Genomic DNA, 16,315 nt, shown 5'->3' with positions numbered 1-16,315 from the left:
CTGAATTACACACATATGACTCCTTGGGCCAGATGTATGAAACAGTTTTGCTTGTTGCAAATGTCCCATCAGGCCATTTGCAACCAGTAAAAGGTGTCTGGCTATGTACCATCCCTATTTTGCAAGTCGGTAACTTGTTACTGAAATTGGGATTGCAAATTGCTATTAGGAAGGGGCATGCCAAGGGCGCCCCTTCCTAATAGCGAATCGCAGGGCCATGTAAGAATGTTTTGCATCCGTGAATGAGGGCGCAAAACATTCTCAATTACACACAACTTCAAATTGGTGGTAACCCATTTGCAAAAACGAAGGGGTCCCCAAGTGACCCCTTCCCCTTTGTGAATGGGGGTGCAAAGATTTTTAAGACCAGGCAGAGTCCCATGGACCACTGACTACTCATAAATATGCCCCAGTGTGCTTTACACTGTTTTACATTTTGTTTTGCAACTCGCAATTTGTGATTCCCAAAAGGTTAGCAAATTGTGTGTTGCAAAACAAAATGTTATACATCTGTCCCTTCGCGCCGTCTAACGCCATTCTGAAGCGCCATGCGGGCGCCGTATTTATAGCATGGCGTTAGCCGGCGTTAGCCGACCGGCGCTGCCTGGTGTGCTTGAAAAAAAAACACGTACACCAGGCAGCGCCGGCGTAGGGGAAAATGGCGTATGGGCGTCTCAAAATGGGGCAAGTCAGGTTGAGTCAAAAAAATCGCCTCAACCCGATATGCGCCATTTTTTTACGACGCCCATCCCCCATTAACATGACTCCTGTCTTAGCAAAGACAGGAGTCATGCCCCCTTGCCCAATGGCCATGCCCAGGGGACTTCTGTCCCCTGGGCATGGTCATTGGGCATAGTGGCATGTAGGGGGGCACAACTCAGGCCCCCCTATGCCACAAAAAAAATATAAAAAAATACTTACCGGAACTTACCTTAATGTCCCTGCGGTGGGTCCCTCCATCCTTGGGTGTCCTCCTGGGGTGGGCAAGGGTGGCAGGGGGTGTCCCTGGGGGCAGGGGAGGGCACCTCTGGGCTCATTCTGAGCCCACAGGTCCCTTAACGCCTGCCCTGACCCAGGCGTTAAATTCAGGCGCAAATGCGGGGTTTTTTGCCCCGCCCACTCCCGGGCGTCATTTTTGCCCGGGAGTATAAATACCACGCACATGCCTGGGAGTCATTTTTTTAGACGGGAATGCCTACCTTGCATCTCATTAACGCAAGGAAGGTGTTCACGCCAAAAAATGACGCTAACTCCATGAACTTTGGCGCTAGACGCGTCTAACGCCAAAGTATAAATATGGAGTTAGTTTTGCGTCGAATTTGCGTCGAAAAAAACGACGCAAATTCGGCGCAAACGGAGTATAAATATGCCCCTTAGTCTCTGTATAATGTGCTTGTGAACCAGTCCTTCTCATTTTCATCACACCCTTTTCTCACTTGACTTCTTCTCTCCAACCCTACTCTCTTACACAAACTTCCCCACACTCTTCTCATGTTCACTTCTCTCACCCCTTCAGTGTCTCAACTAAGTACTTTCTAACTCCGACCCTATCTCCGATCTCTCTCTCTTCATCTGCACTGCCTAGACACAGAGTAAGGATTTTTGCCATCCTAGGTAAAGGCATGCTTCGCTGTATCATTACTTATTACAGTGGTGCCACATTTGCAGCTTGCACTCAAAACGTAATATCCAGATGCGGCTCCACCATTAGGGCAGAGGAGCATCACCCCCCTCCTCCCCAGCAGCAGCCGCTGCAAACCTTTAACAACCAAATGATAATAAACTAAGTTTATTATCATTTGGTTGTTAAAGGGTGGGGCCATGGGGTATGACGAGGATGAGGGGAGTGCACTGTGCACTCCCCTCAGTGCGCATATGTGTTTGGCCAGCCTTCTCTGTGTGGCCAAACACACATGCGCACATGGCTCTCCCCAGTCCAGCAATACAGTGGCCAGGTTGGAGAGAGCCTGCACAGGCTCCCAGTCTGCCTGGGAGCGCCCTGGCTGGGTGCTCCCAGCCAAACCTTACGTTGCACTGAGCAGCGTCAGGATTGGCGCTAGGCAGGCTGGGAGCCTGTGCCTGTCTGGAGCGACGAGGGAGAGAGGAGCGGCGCGGCGCTGGAGCGGAGCCGGTAAGTTTGTTTTTTTATAGATATATTTGTTTTTATTTTGTTATTTTTCCCCCTTTCCAGGCACTGCCCCACCCCTTTTAGTCCCCACGAGCAGCGACTGAATAAATCCCGAGCATGAGCATCCAACTACTGTTGTCTTTTAAAAAAACTGTGCCTGTCGTCTTCTGAGTCTCACAGCGCCTGCTCTTTCCCACCATTTTTCTCTTGAACTCTTTTCTAAGCTTGATTCCATTCCTATTCTTAAATACATGCTATAAACACACTCCCCTCTGATCGCCTCACCTCTTTCCTTATGTCAGACTCTCCTCTCACCTTCCTTACTCACACTTTCCATGTGCATCTCTCGCCATCCTCTGCCACCCTGCTCTCTCTTTCTCTCACTTTCTTGTACCGCAAAGCTCCCTTCCTTTATGTCTTCATGTCATCTGTCCTTTCTCGTGTCTCTTCACACTGCACTTCTATCTGGCATCATCATCTTTGTCACCAACACTCGTCTTACTGTCCCGCTCTCCCTCACAAGTGCTCGCACCCTCTTCTCACAATGAAATGCTAACCCCCCCAACACACACACACAAGCGAACACCTCTGAAATGCACCTTTCCATTGCACCCTCTTTTACACATCTATCTCACACATCGTATTGCTCCCTCTTCTTGCATTTCTTAACTTCCATTACACTCTGCCTTCTCTCGTGCATATGCTAATCTTTTTCATCTGCTTTTCACTTTCTCTCCCCATATCACCAGTTGAAACGTTGCCTGAAACGTTTTTCAAACATACCCTGGTGAAAGTCTGTGTTATGGAATTAGGCAAAATCAGCTTTCCCCTGTTAATGAGGTCTTCAAAAGTAAAATCCTCTCCAAAACAGTACAGTTAAATCAATGTAATAATTTCAAGATGAAACTTGGGTGTTGCATTGTGTATAAAAAGAAAAAGAAAGATTTGGGATCATTCACAACTTGCTGGACTGTGTGCTGATTCTTTGCTTTGCCACCTATTGAGAAGTGGGTTTATCCTAATAATTATGCTAGTGCTGTACGAAGCAGGCAGCCCGCTCTTAAGTAGCTATACCTGGCCAGGCACACAAGCTAACCTCTAACCTCTATTAAAAGTATTGAATGTAGGAGACTCGGGGGTCTTGCGATTCCAGTCTCATTGTTGAACCTTTTAAAAATCTTAGGGTTGCTGCTGATTTCCAGCTCACACAATTCTCCCCATGTGAAACGCTGCTCTCACCATGTGCCCTTCAATGAAGTAAAACAAAATGTTTTTCTATGAGGCCTCTGATGAGAAAGCTAATGATGCTCTGCTGTCATCTAGTGGTGTCTGTTGTTTACAACAGGGAAAACCTGCACTGTAGTTTTAAATTAAATTTACATTTTTAAACAAATACAATACTGAATGTTTATTAAAAGATACATACAAAGCCCCAAATGCAAAAGTATTCGTATGTGTTGCTACACAACTAACGCAATTAAGAAAAACAGAAATTCAATATCTTTTTTAGATAGGGGATCCTTCCCGACTGAAGAAATGTTTAAGCATATTTTAGGCAAAAAAAATCCTTTTTTGTTATCACATGCTTTGCAAAGCTTACACTTTTGAGAGAAGTTGCGACAGATATCGTGGTCGTCAATGTTGTTTTGCTAGGTTGTTGTACCTGTAGAGTGCCCTGTGGCCTCTACTATGCATTTTAACCATTGCAGAACAGGACGCCCGGTAGCGGCCCTAAGGTATAAATAAATCCTGGGTGATCGCTCCAGTTCACTTGATGATTCCCAACAAGCTGTGCCCATGTCCATAACTTGCAGCGCAGGTTGACGATCATTTGGTGACAGATTTATTCTTTTTCATGCAAAACTGCGTTAGCGCTTTTCCGAGGGAAAAAGTATAGCGCTGGCTAGCGCCATTCCAAGATGCTGCAAATCAGGGCCCCAGAGCGGTGTTGGTGAAAAATACTCACCTGGACTTACCTGGGATGGGTCCCCCATCCTTAGGTGTCCTCCGGATGTGGGTAGGGGTGTCCCTGGGGCCAGGGAAGGGCACTTGTGGGTGATTTCCATGGTCTCTGACCATGAAAATATGCCTACAGGTCCCCTTATGCCTGCCCATACCCAGGCGTTAAATAATGGTGCTAAGCAAGCTTAGCGCCATTATTTAAGATCCCCAACTCCCTGTGCTGGATTTTAGCACAGGGGATAAATATGGCGCTAAGGCCATTTCATCCTTTTCTGGACGGGAACGCCTACCTTGCATCTCATTGACGCAAGGTAGGTTTTCCCATCCAGAAAACAACGTTTACTCCATATCTTTATAAATATGGAGTTAGGTTTGTGCCGAATTAGCGTAAAAAAAAAATGACACTAATTCAGTGCAAACTGAGTATAAATGTGGGCCTTAGTGGCAGGAATTGAGGTGCTGCGCAACCCTACACTGCAGGCCCGCTTCCAGGAATTTATTTTTGGATGGACCAAGGGTGCGTTTGGGTGGGCCAATGTGTACCCATTTTTTGAACACATTCTGGAGGTAGCCTACAACCTGGGCTCTGGTGCCACTGCACCTGCTGCATCATTGTCAGGTAAACCCTGTCTCCTATTCCCCAACACACACCTCCCCACTGCAGTTTGCCTCCTACTTGAGTTAAGATCGCCACCGGGCTGTTTTCTTTTCACAGACATGTCTGGAGTTTTGTCTCAGACAGAAGAAAAATAGGGGAAATCATCTAAAGTTGGTATTTTTCTCCCTATCAATACACAAGTAAAACATCTATTATTAAAACTATGCACTATAAAATGTATTCCAGAGATTTCTCTGACTGATAATTAAAGTTAAAAAAAAGCAAAAATAAATCACATTTGCAGACATGGAGGAAGCACTTAACTGGGGCTTTTTCTGTGGTCTCTTTTGCTGATATTGAGAGGGCCAAATGACAGGTTTGGGTGGGCCTGGCCCATCGTCCCCACCTGCTAGAACCAGGCCTGCTACACTCTCTATGAGACCAATCTTACCTCCATGTGCTGTGGTCATCAGCGTTTTTTGGCCAGCTCGGCTGAAAATCGCAAAGTACACTGAGTATAGCCCAACAGCCCGGCCAGCAGTTACTCACCGTGGACTGCTGACCATTGTGAGGCTAAGTCACCCTGCCCGCTGGTGTGTGACAGCAGTTTGGGCCGTGGACCACACTGGCGACCGTGTGCCCTACCCCTCCCTATTGCTTCTGCTCCTGTCACAGTATGAGCGACGAGGTAGTGGGGCACTGGAGGCTGCAGCTGCCCGGCTACAGTGCAGCAGCTGCACCTAGTGGTCTAGTATCACACCTCATTCTGCCTGGAGGCCGACTGCGAGAACACGTGACTACTTAGACAACATAGGTAAAGGGCATGTCAGCCCAGCAGCAGAATGCTGCACCACCTGCCCCTCCACGGTGTTGCCACACGTCTTCACAGTGCTCCTGCCGTTGAGCCAGGTGATAAACATAGAGATGGCTGCCCCGGACCTGGCACTAGTGGATAAGGCGCCTTCAACACTATTTTTGCGCCACACAAGAGACTGATGGGGCAGTGAAGATGTTCATGACGCTCCACATGGGCAGCACAGAGGTGTATGACCTATTCAAACACCTCCCCTACCAGTGGCGACCGGTAATTTTAGGAGGGAGGGGGGCTGGATGGGACAAACAAGCACACATGCACACTCACTTACACACACACACCCATTCCCAACCCTCATTACCAAACATTCAAACAAACAAGCATGCACGCACCAAATATTCATTTAAAAAAAAAAAAACACACACACACTTACCTGCAGCTCTGCCTCGGAGATCCCAGGAGGGTTGGGGCTGCTGCCTTACCTCATAGGTTGACCAAAGGTCAGCCATTGAATGAAGACAGCAGTCCTAAGCCTCAGGGCTCCCAGGAGGGTTGGGACTGCTGCCTTCTTTCATTGGCTGAGGAAAGTGTAGGAAAGTACCATCTTGCCTGGCATGTTATCCTCATTTTTACTGTATGTATGTTTGTTTTTGCCTGTGTCACTGTGATCCTGCTAGCCAGGACCCCAGTGCTCATAAAGTATGCCCTGTATGTGTTCCCTGTGTGGTGCCTAACTGTATTACTGAGGCTCTGCTAATCAGAACCTCAGTGTTTATGCTCTCTCTGCTTTTAAAATTGTCACTGCAGGCTAGTGACTAATTTTACAAATTCTCATTGGCACACTGGAACACCCTTATAATTCCCTAGTATATGTTACCTAGGTACCCAGGGTATTGGGGTTCCAGGAGATCCCTATGGGCTGCAGCATTTCTCTTGCCACCCATAGGGAGCTCAGACAATTCTTACACAGGACTGCTACGGCAGTCTGAGTGAAATAACGTCCACGTTATTTCACAGCCATTTTACACTGCACTTAAGTAACTTCTAAGTAACCAATATGTCTAACCCTCACTTAGTGAAGGTTAGTTGCAAAGTTATTAAGTGTGAGGGCACCCTGGCACTAGCCAAGGTGCCCCCACATCGTTCAGGGCAATTTCCCTGGACTTTGTGAGTGCAGGTACACCATTACACGTGTTCACTACATATAGGTCAACACCTATATGTAGCGTGACAATGGTAACTCCGAACATGGTAATGTAACATGTCTAGGATCATGGAAATGTCACCCCAATACCATTCTGATATTGGGGGGACATATCCATACATCCCCGGGACTCTAGCATAGAGCCCAGGTACTGCCAAACTAACCTTCCAGGGTTTTCTCTGAAGCTACCGCTGCTGCCAACCCTCAGACAGGTTTCTGCCCCCCTGGGGCCTGGGCAGCTTAGTCCCAGGAAGGCAGAACAAAGTATTTCCTCTGAGAGAGGGAGTTACACCCTCTCACTTTGGAAATAGGTGTGAAAGGCCTGTGAGGAGTAGCCTCTCCTGGCCTCTGGAAATGCTTTGAAGGGCACAGATGGTGCCCTCCTTGCATAAGCCAGTCTACACCGGTTCAGGGATCCCCCCAGCCCTGCTCTGGCGCGAAACTGGACAAAGGAAAGGAGAGTGACCACTCCCCTGACCAGCACCTCCCACGGGAGGTGCCCAGAGCTCCTCCAGTGTGTTCCAGACCTCTGCTATCTTGGATGCAGAGGTGTGAGGGCACAATGGACACCTCTGAATGGCCAGTACCACCAGGTGATGTCAGAGACCCCTCCTGATAGGTGCTTACCTTTCGCTGTAGCCAATCCTCCTCTGAGGGCTATTTAGGGTCTCTCCTGTGGGTATCTCACCAGATAACGAATGCAAGAGCTCACCAGACTTCCTCTGCACTTCCCTCTTCGACGTCTGCCAAGGATCAACCGCTGACTGCTTCAGGACTCCTGCATAACTGCAACAAAGTAGCAAGAAGACTACCAGCCACATTGTAGCGCCTCATCCTGCCAGCTTTCTCAACTGTTTCCTGGTGGCGCATGCTCTGAGGGCTGTCTGCCTTCACCCTGCACTGGAAGCCAAAAAGAAATCTCCCATGGGTCGACAAAATCATCCCCCTGCCAACGCAGGCACCAAACATCTGCATCACCAGTCCTCTGGGTCCCCTCTCATCCTGACGAGCGTGATCCCTGGAACATAGGAGCTGGGTCCAAGTGTCTTCCACAGCCCAGTGGCCATTCTGTCCAAATTTGGTGGAGGTAGGTCCTTGCCTACCCACGCCAGACAGTAATCCTGTGTACTGCATGAACCGCATCTGCTCGGGCTTCTGTGCACTCTTGCAAGACTTCCTTTGCGCACAGCTTAGCCCAGGTCCCCAGCACTCCTTCCTGCATTGGCCAACTCGCTGAGTTTAACTCCGACTTCGTGGGACTCCATTTTGTTGTGCTGAGTCGACCGCAGTCCTCAGATATTCTAAGCACCTGTTCAGGTGCTTCTGCGGGTGCTGCCTGCTTTTGCATGGGCTCTCTGTGTTTCTGAGTGCCCCCTCTGTCTCCTCCTCCAAGGGGGCGACCTCCTGGTCCTTCCTGGGCCGTGGCAGCACCCACAATCCTCAACTGTGACTCTTGCAGCTAGCAAGGCTTGTTTGCCGTCTTTCTGTGTGGAAATAACTCTGCGTCCTCCAGCACACCGTGCAACATCTTCTGACCAAAGGAGAAGTTCCTGGCACCTTCCGTTGTTGCAGAATCTTTGGCTTCTTCCACCCGGGGGCAGTCCTTTTGCACCTTCATCCGGGGTTTAGTGGGCTCCTGCCCCCCTGGACACTTTTGCGACTCTTGGACTTGGTCCCATTCCTTTACAGGTCCTCAGGTCTAGGAATCCATCATCAGTGCTTTGCAGTCAGTTGTTTTCCTTGCATAATCCCCTATCTCGACTTTACTGTCTTTCTGGGGTAGTAGGGTAACTTTACTCCTACTTTTAAGGGTCTTGGGGTGGGGTACCTTGGACACCCTTAGTGTTTTCTTACACTCCCAGCGACCCTCTATACACTACACTAGGCCTAGGGTCCCTTTGTGGTTCGCATTCCACTTTTGGAGTATATGGTTTGTGTTGCCCCTAGGCCTATTTCTCTCTATTGCATTCAATTGTGTTCTACAGTGTTTGCACTATTGTTCTAAATGTTTACTTACCTGATTTGGTTTGTGTGTGTGTATATTTTGTGTATATTACTTACCGCCTAAGGGAGTATATCCTCTGATATACTTTTAGCCTATTGTCACTAAAATAAAATACCTTTTTTTTTAGTAACTCTGAGTATTGTATTTTCTTATGATATAGTACTGAGTGATATAAGTGGTATAGTAGGAGCTTTGCATGTCTCCTAGTTCAGCCTAAGCTGCTCTGCTATAGCGACCTGTATCAGCCTAAGATGCTAGAACACCCCTAACCTACTAATAAGGGATAACTGGACCCGGCACAAGGTGTACGTACCACAAGGTACCCACTAGAAGATAGGCCAGCCTTCTACAGAAAGCAGCAGCCCCAACCTTGTTACAGAGTGGGATGGGGTCAGTAAAACTGCTGACCACAACACACTCTGTGACAAGGTGTCACTGATTGACTCTTGGCCCTGGGTGCTTTGGGGCTTAAAACTTAAAGCGCCCAGGTCTGAGGCAATGAGTGACACTACTGCTCGTCACCAAGGGGGAGTGTCTTGGGGACCTTTGCTGAGCTGAGGAGGTCATGCCCACAGGAGATATGACCGTCTCAGCCCAGCAAAGTTCAGCTCAGACAGCCAGGAGCCTGAGCAAATAACGCACATCTAGCTCCTGGCTGCATGACCTGAAAATGAAAAGTGGCTGTCAGGCTGACCTTTGCTCAAGGTAGGCTGCGACTGTAAACTGGCGGACATAATGTCTTTGACACTGTTGTTGCAGCCCTCAACTGGCACTTCAACCCTCAACCTAATTCGGATTATGAAAGGTTCAAACTATGCAAGGCACACCAAACAGATGATGAATCTGTGTCTGTTTCCAATGCCTGCCTACATACGCTAGTGAGCAACTGCACTGGTATCATTCAACTGGAGGAAATCGGAACCCAACTGATCCAATGTTGCCAGTCTTCTACCCTATGTAAACTCATACTTCTCCAGCGAGGCACCTCCCTTAATAACATCCTGATATTGGCAAGATCCCACAAATTTACAGGCAGCAGGGTAGAGGACATGGAAATGGCAACAGCAAGAGGCGCAGAAGGTCAAGGTCAAAGAAGAACAGGTTGAAGCTCTACAAAGACACCCCCCCACCGCACAATTCTGCTGCTCCCAAGCAATCCCAAAAACGATGCGGAAGTTGTGGACTGGTACACCGCCCACCCAACATGTGCCAAGCATAAAGAAAGTCTTGCTCGAAAGGTTTCTGTAGGAACCACTTTGTAAAAGTGTGAAGTGCAGTACACTGAACACAGGCCCAGGGTACCAAGGGTGAAGGTGTCTTCCCCTCAAGAAGTTCTCCCCAGACGAAGATGAAGTGGGACATTCAGCACAGTGGCCGGAATACATGGGTTCGGGAACTGACCTGCTGTTCCGCAGAGGAGTAGTGAAGGAAACCTCTGTTTCTCAGAGAGAGAGAAAGTGAAGGAAAGACAATGCATATTGATTCCATGTGACTGAGGGGGACACAAGCATCTCCCTTGGATACCATACAGATTGGTTTTCTTTGCATGGCAAGTGCATGGCTCGTATGCAGTGAGCATCCTGGAAGAGTTCCCGCAGCTGTTCCAGGGTCATAGCTCCCAGATACAAGAGGGTACCATTCCTCCTGCAACTTATGGTGGAAAAAGAATTGGACCAATTGAAACAACTAGGGGCAATCAAAAAAGTGACAGGACCTACCTGCGTGTATCACCCCTTGTGATAACACAAAGCCTAAGCAGCCAGGAGCCATAAGTCTATGTGTGGACATGAGGCTTTTGAACAAAGGAATATGCTGTGAATGTCTCATCGGCCCCACAATAGATGAAACAGTAGCTGCACTCAATGGAGCCTGTTGTTTTTCAAAGCTAGATCTTAATGTAGGCTACCCCTAGCTTGTACGTGACAAAAAAAACTAGTTACATAACTACATCCTCAACTCATGTGGCCCTCTGCAGGTATAGACACCTCAACTTTGGCATTACTTACTCTACAAAAGTCGACCCGAAGAAAGTAGAGGCCATAAGTGCAGCGACCATCCCTCAAAATGTGTCAGAGGTCTGAAGCTTCCTGCAGATTGCCACGTATCGTGGCCGATTCATTCCCAACCTGGCCACCCTGCCTGAACCTCTTTGAGCCCTGACTAAATGCGAGTGCCCTGGGGCTGGGGCAGCAGAGCTGACCAGGCAATAAAAATGGTGAAAAAGGCTCTCCTTGAGGACGCAACAATAGAGTACTTCAACCCTAGATGTGTCACAATTCACCTTTCCCTTACCGCCTCTGTCGGGTGTAGGTGGAGTATGGCTTTGGATCTTGTATGTCGTGGTGGGCCCAAGATATGGATGACCCCTTCTGGTAGTCACACTGCTGCTGGCAAGATGAAAGCCCAAGCAGTCCATGCCCTTCCAGAAGGAGCTCCAGAAAATAAAAACAGGCACAGTCGAATCAGGACTCCAAGAACGGGAACATCAGGAAACTGCAAGGAAAACCAAACAGAAAACAGTCCACAGCAGGAACAAACAGGAGCGAGGACCACCAAACCAAAATGTTGCAACGCAAAGAAGAAAGAAACTCAAGCCCCTTATATATACCAGTAAAACAGGAAGTGAACAAACGGGAAAAGGAAAACGCCATGATAAGTTGGAAAAATATCATAGGAAAAAATAGGAGAAACACCATCTCGGAAAGGTACTAGTAAAAGGAAAGAGCAGTGCATACTGGGATAGACAAGCATTCTGGGATCAAGAAAGCATGGCCCTAATGACCAAAAGAGCAGAGAGCCAAAAGCCAACAAACAGATAAGTATTATATATGCGTCCCGGGGTCCACCGGCGACGCAAAAGCAGAGCATATTTCAACAGCAGCAAGATCCATGGCCCGACCCCACTGCCTCACAAGAGTTGGACACTGCGGGCAATCAACCGTCCCGCTGCAGGCCTGACGTGTCAAAAAGCAGACCACGGGACAAGAATGGGGTATCACAGGCAAATCACCGACACGCAGCGTAACAAGATGCAAGACTGTGCTGGTAGTAGATGGTAGCTTGGTAGGCCTTGGAGCTGCACAACTGCAAAAGAAACAAGAAGGATCCTGGGTTTCCACTGTGTATGATAGCAGGGCCTTCACAGATACTGAGACATGGTGGCCTCTATTTCTAGAGAGGATCCGAGAATCCACTGAAAAGGACATGGTCATCTCCAAAGCAAAGGAAGCTCAGCTTAGGCATCAATGGCAAAATTTCTAGATAAGGCAAAAGTGCTCACCGAGGAGGAGCAAGTGACGATGAGCCACCTGTGGCGCATGCGCGGTGAACTCAGTATGAGTGAAGATCTGCTACTCTGGAGCAGACAGATTGTGATGCCAAGTTACTGATGGGTACAATTAGTCCAGCTAGCACACCACAGACACCAGGGCATTGCAAAAACTAAAGCCTGGCTAAGAGACAAAGGCCCAGATTTATGTGTGCCTAGCACCATTCCAATACCACATTAGCGTCATTTTTTAATGCTAATGTGGCATTGGAAGGCCAAAAACTGCATGCCATATTTACAAAAATGTGCAACCCTTGCACTGCACCACTTTGTTACCCCTTGCACCACATTATGCCTGTTTCATGTATGGAAGCGGGGGATTCCGGTGCTAGGGGGATCAAAAAAATGGCGCAAAGAAATCTAAGAGATTTCTTTGCATCATTTTTATTGATGTTTTTGAACGCTCATAGCAGGCATTAAAAAGAGGCTCCCATTGTATTTACTTGGCCTTTGGGTGTTTTGCAGTATTAGCATCATCATTTTTTACACAAATCCAGCAAAGCACTTGGCTGCTATAGAAAATTATGATGCTAGTCCCCCTGACTACTACCATGGTTCACGCTATTTTAAATATGGAGTACATATGGTGACATTAGGGGGGCGCTAAGGGGCACAACAAAAGTGCCACTGTACTAGGTGCAGTTCTACTTTTCATAAATCTGCCATAAAGTTTGGTTTCCTGGCATGGATAAACTGGTTGATGATAAGGTCAGAAACTGCCACTCATGCGCCTTTATGAGTGGGGATTTATCAGCTGCCCTGGTAATCACAGAAGAAGCCTGTACAACAACCTATTCATGTGTTAACATGATTTTTGGCAGTTTTCCCAATGGCCACCTCACAGCTGTCATAGTGTACACCCACACTGAGGGGCATATTTATACTCCGTTTGCGCCGAATGTGCGGCAAAAATTTTGACGCACTTTCAGCGCAAACGTTGCCCCATATTTAAACCCTGACGCCCGAGCCGGCGCACAAGGAAAATGGCGCTATGTGCGCCAGTTTTTGGAAGCGGCACCCCGCCCTGCTTTAATGACATGCAGGGTAGGCGTTCCCGTCCAAAAACCGATGCACACAGTGTTGCGTCGTATTTATGCTTCAGGGCAAAAATCACTCCCGCGCGGCAGGCGGCGCAAAAAAATGGCGCAAAGCACGAATATCGTGAAATTTTAACGCCTGGGTCAGGGCAGGCGTTAAAATGGGGCAAACACACCTGTACTTAATCAGAACACACAGAACAAACAACAGAGCAGCAGAGCAGCAGAGCAGCAACAGGGAGACATGGACACATAGAGGTGCTTTTTCTTCAGCGTGCACGTAGACGCAGAGCCCTGCAGCAACAACAGCAGCTACAACAACAACAGCAGGGACCCCAAAGACAGCGCAGAAGGCAGGAGAGGATATTCCGCCCAAGAACAACCCTGCATGGCCTCAGGGAACGGGACATCATCCAGAGATACCGGTTGAACTGGCAGGCCATTCAGCAGCTGCTGACAAATATTGAACAGCAATTGGCCCCCACTTTAGTGACTCCACGCACTATCCCAACAGAAACAAAGCTGCTTGCCGTACTTCACCTGCTGGCAAGTGGCTCCTTTCAGACAACTGGTGCCCTGGTTGGTGGAATATCACAACCCTCATTCTCCGCCTTTTTACCCAAAGTACTGGATGCCATCATTCGCCTGACACCCCGCCACATCTGCTTCCCTAACACAGTGCAGAAGCAGCAGGAAACTAAACAGGGGTTCTACGCCATCAGTGGCTTTCCGCACGTCCTTGGTGCAATCGACTGCACACACGTACGCCTTGTGCCACCTGCTGCGAGTGAACACCTGTACCGCAACAGGAAGCACACACATTCAATCAACGTGCAGGCCATAGTCGATCACCAAGGACTGATCACCAACATTGTGGCTAAATATCCTGGGAGTGTACATGACGCATTCATCTTCCGTCACTGCACCATCAACCAACACTTCCAGGATGGACGGTATGGCAATGGACTACTTGTTGGTAAGGACAAAAAACAAACTCATATACACACTGCCCAGAAACCCTCTAGGATAAACAACACATACACCACAATAGCAACACCTAGACAGGAACACACTGAGGTACTCACTTCACTAGCCATGTTTCACAAGTCACCATTGAACCTCTCCCACATTGGAATTTACTCTACAGGTTAGTGTGAAGACATTAATGACTGTGGTTGCCTAAATGTCACCTTGCAAATTTGAAGGCTCACAATAACCTGTACACTAATACAATGCATAAGTTTAAAGGGATGGGATGGCCTGGGTATGTTCATATGAACGTTTCTAATACACTTTCATGTTTCAACTCTGCATGGAACTATCATCACACCCCCAGTGAGGACACACGGACACCTGTATCACAAGTCACAATGCAAGGGAGGGCACACTGTACTGGAGAAACCAATACATCCTGCTGACAAACAGTTAGCCAACAAACACTTGCTCAGCCAAGTTTTCACCAACAACCATAGGTTGTCACATTAGTACACAAAATAGTCACAGACAACACAACACAACTACTGCCATCAAAGATACGTACAACAGTGCCTCCTACATCTAATTGATACCATTCTGTGTTTCTCTTTCAGCTGATCAGGGGTATGGCATCCAGCCTTGGATAATGACACCATATGGGAACCCAAATACTTCTGCTGAGCGGGCATACAATGACGCCCACAAGAGGACACGCAGCATTGTGGAGCGGACCTTTGGGATCCTAAAGTCAAGGTTCCGCTGCCTTGACATCCCTGGCGGTAGCCTACTCTATTCCCCAGAGATGGTCTGTAAGATCATACTCACTTGTGCCATATTACACAATATTTGTGTAAAAAGGAACATTCCCCTCCTTGAACCGGACCCAGACATGCCTGAGGATGACGAAGAGGAGGATGCTGGCCTGCAACAGGAGGGGGAACAACCTAACACGGCAGCAGGAGTGCGTAGGCGCCAACAGCTTGTCTATAATTGTTTTTCATAATTTATTATAATCACTTGTATTCCACACTTGTAAATAAACACAGATAAGAGGCACCACATCATGCTTTGGCCTATTCATTTCTGACCACCTTTATTTTGAAATTGCTGAAGATGAATGTCGTCTCATTGAGCAAGAATGCTATAACATTCATCACACCAAAAAAAAACATCACAAATGTATGCACAGAGGGTAGGATGTGACATGATACATTACCATACACAGAGCACAACAGGAGTACAAATGTGGCAATTACACATGCCGGATCCAAACAACTGAAACAGTCTCTCATCCAGCCCAAAATTGGAGATCATTTGAAAGTCACATCACACGTGTTCAGAGACAGGGTGGGACCATCCATGTGTACGTGACCATGTCATCAATAGCTTCTCTCAAGTGTGTGATATGAGCAATACCCAATTGGTACAACATCAGCTGCCACTAACTCAGGAGGAGACCTTGAAGTCACAGTGACAACATACACCCAGACAGGTGATAGTGGATCCACATTCCCACACACATGTACACATATGTCATACAATCAACCTAATATTTGAAAGTAGACCATCACAGTTGTGTCCCAGTTTGAACCTAGCAGGAAGATTGTAACATGCCACTAAACCAGTTTATGCAGAAAGGGACACAGACAACAACAAAATTATTCTCATTATCACATCGGGAACGCTGAGAGTCTTGCAAACATAGTCATTTGAAAATGGTATGCAAGTTTGCTCCAATTCATCATTACTGCAAACGTCAAATGGGCTAATGAGATGAATGAATGGTCAACAGTCATTCATACCATATGGCCTTACATTAGCCTGCTGCTGCATGTTTGCCATGATATAATAAATATACTCCATGGATACAGTAGCTATTCTGGATGGTCAAATCCTAGGGTGCTGGGGGCCTAAGTCCACCTCTACCGCCCCCAAAACATACAAGAATCATGTACTTGTGAACTAAACACATGCATAAGGCACATGTGTGGCCTACATGTCATAAGTCCAACACAAATCTGAAACACAAAATCATAATGGGACATGGTTAGCCCCATAAAAACTGTAAGTGACTCTTCCACTCCCTGTTAGGACTACAGATAAAAGCATCACCATCCTAATTGCGGACACATTTTGGAGAAGGAATACATCATGGTATCCCATCCATCATTTCAAAATAGCCATCAGCAATTAACCCAAATATGTTGACAAATATGGTAAATACATTAGTTAACGTATCCAAAACATTACAGTGTGAATGCCTT

The sequence above is a fragment of the Pleurodeles waltl genome, chromosome 4_1 (genome assembly GCF_031143425.1).
Source record: "Pleurodeles waltl isolate 20211129_DDA chromosome 4_1, aPleWal1.hap1.20221129, whole genome shotgun sequence".
Lineage (NCBI taxonomy): Eukaryota > Metazoa > Chordata > Amphibia > Caudata > Salamandridae > Pleurodeles > Pleurodeles waltl.
The sequence above is the reverse complement of the archived record's forward strand: the minus strand, read 5'-3'. Positions refer to the sequence as shown.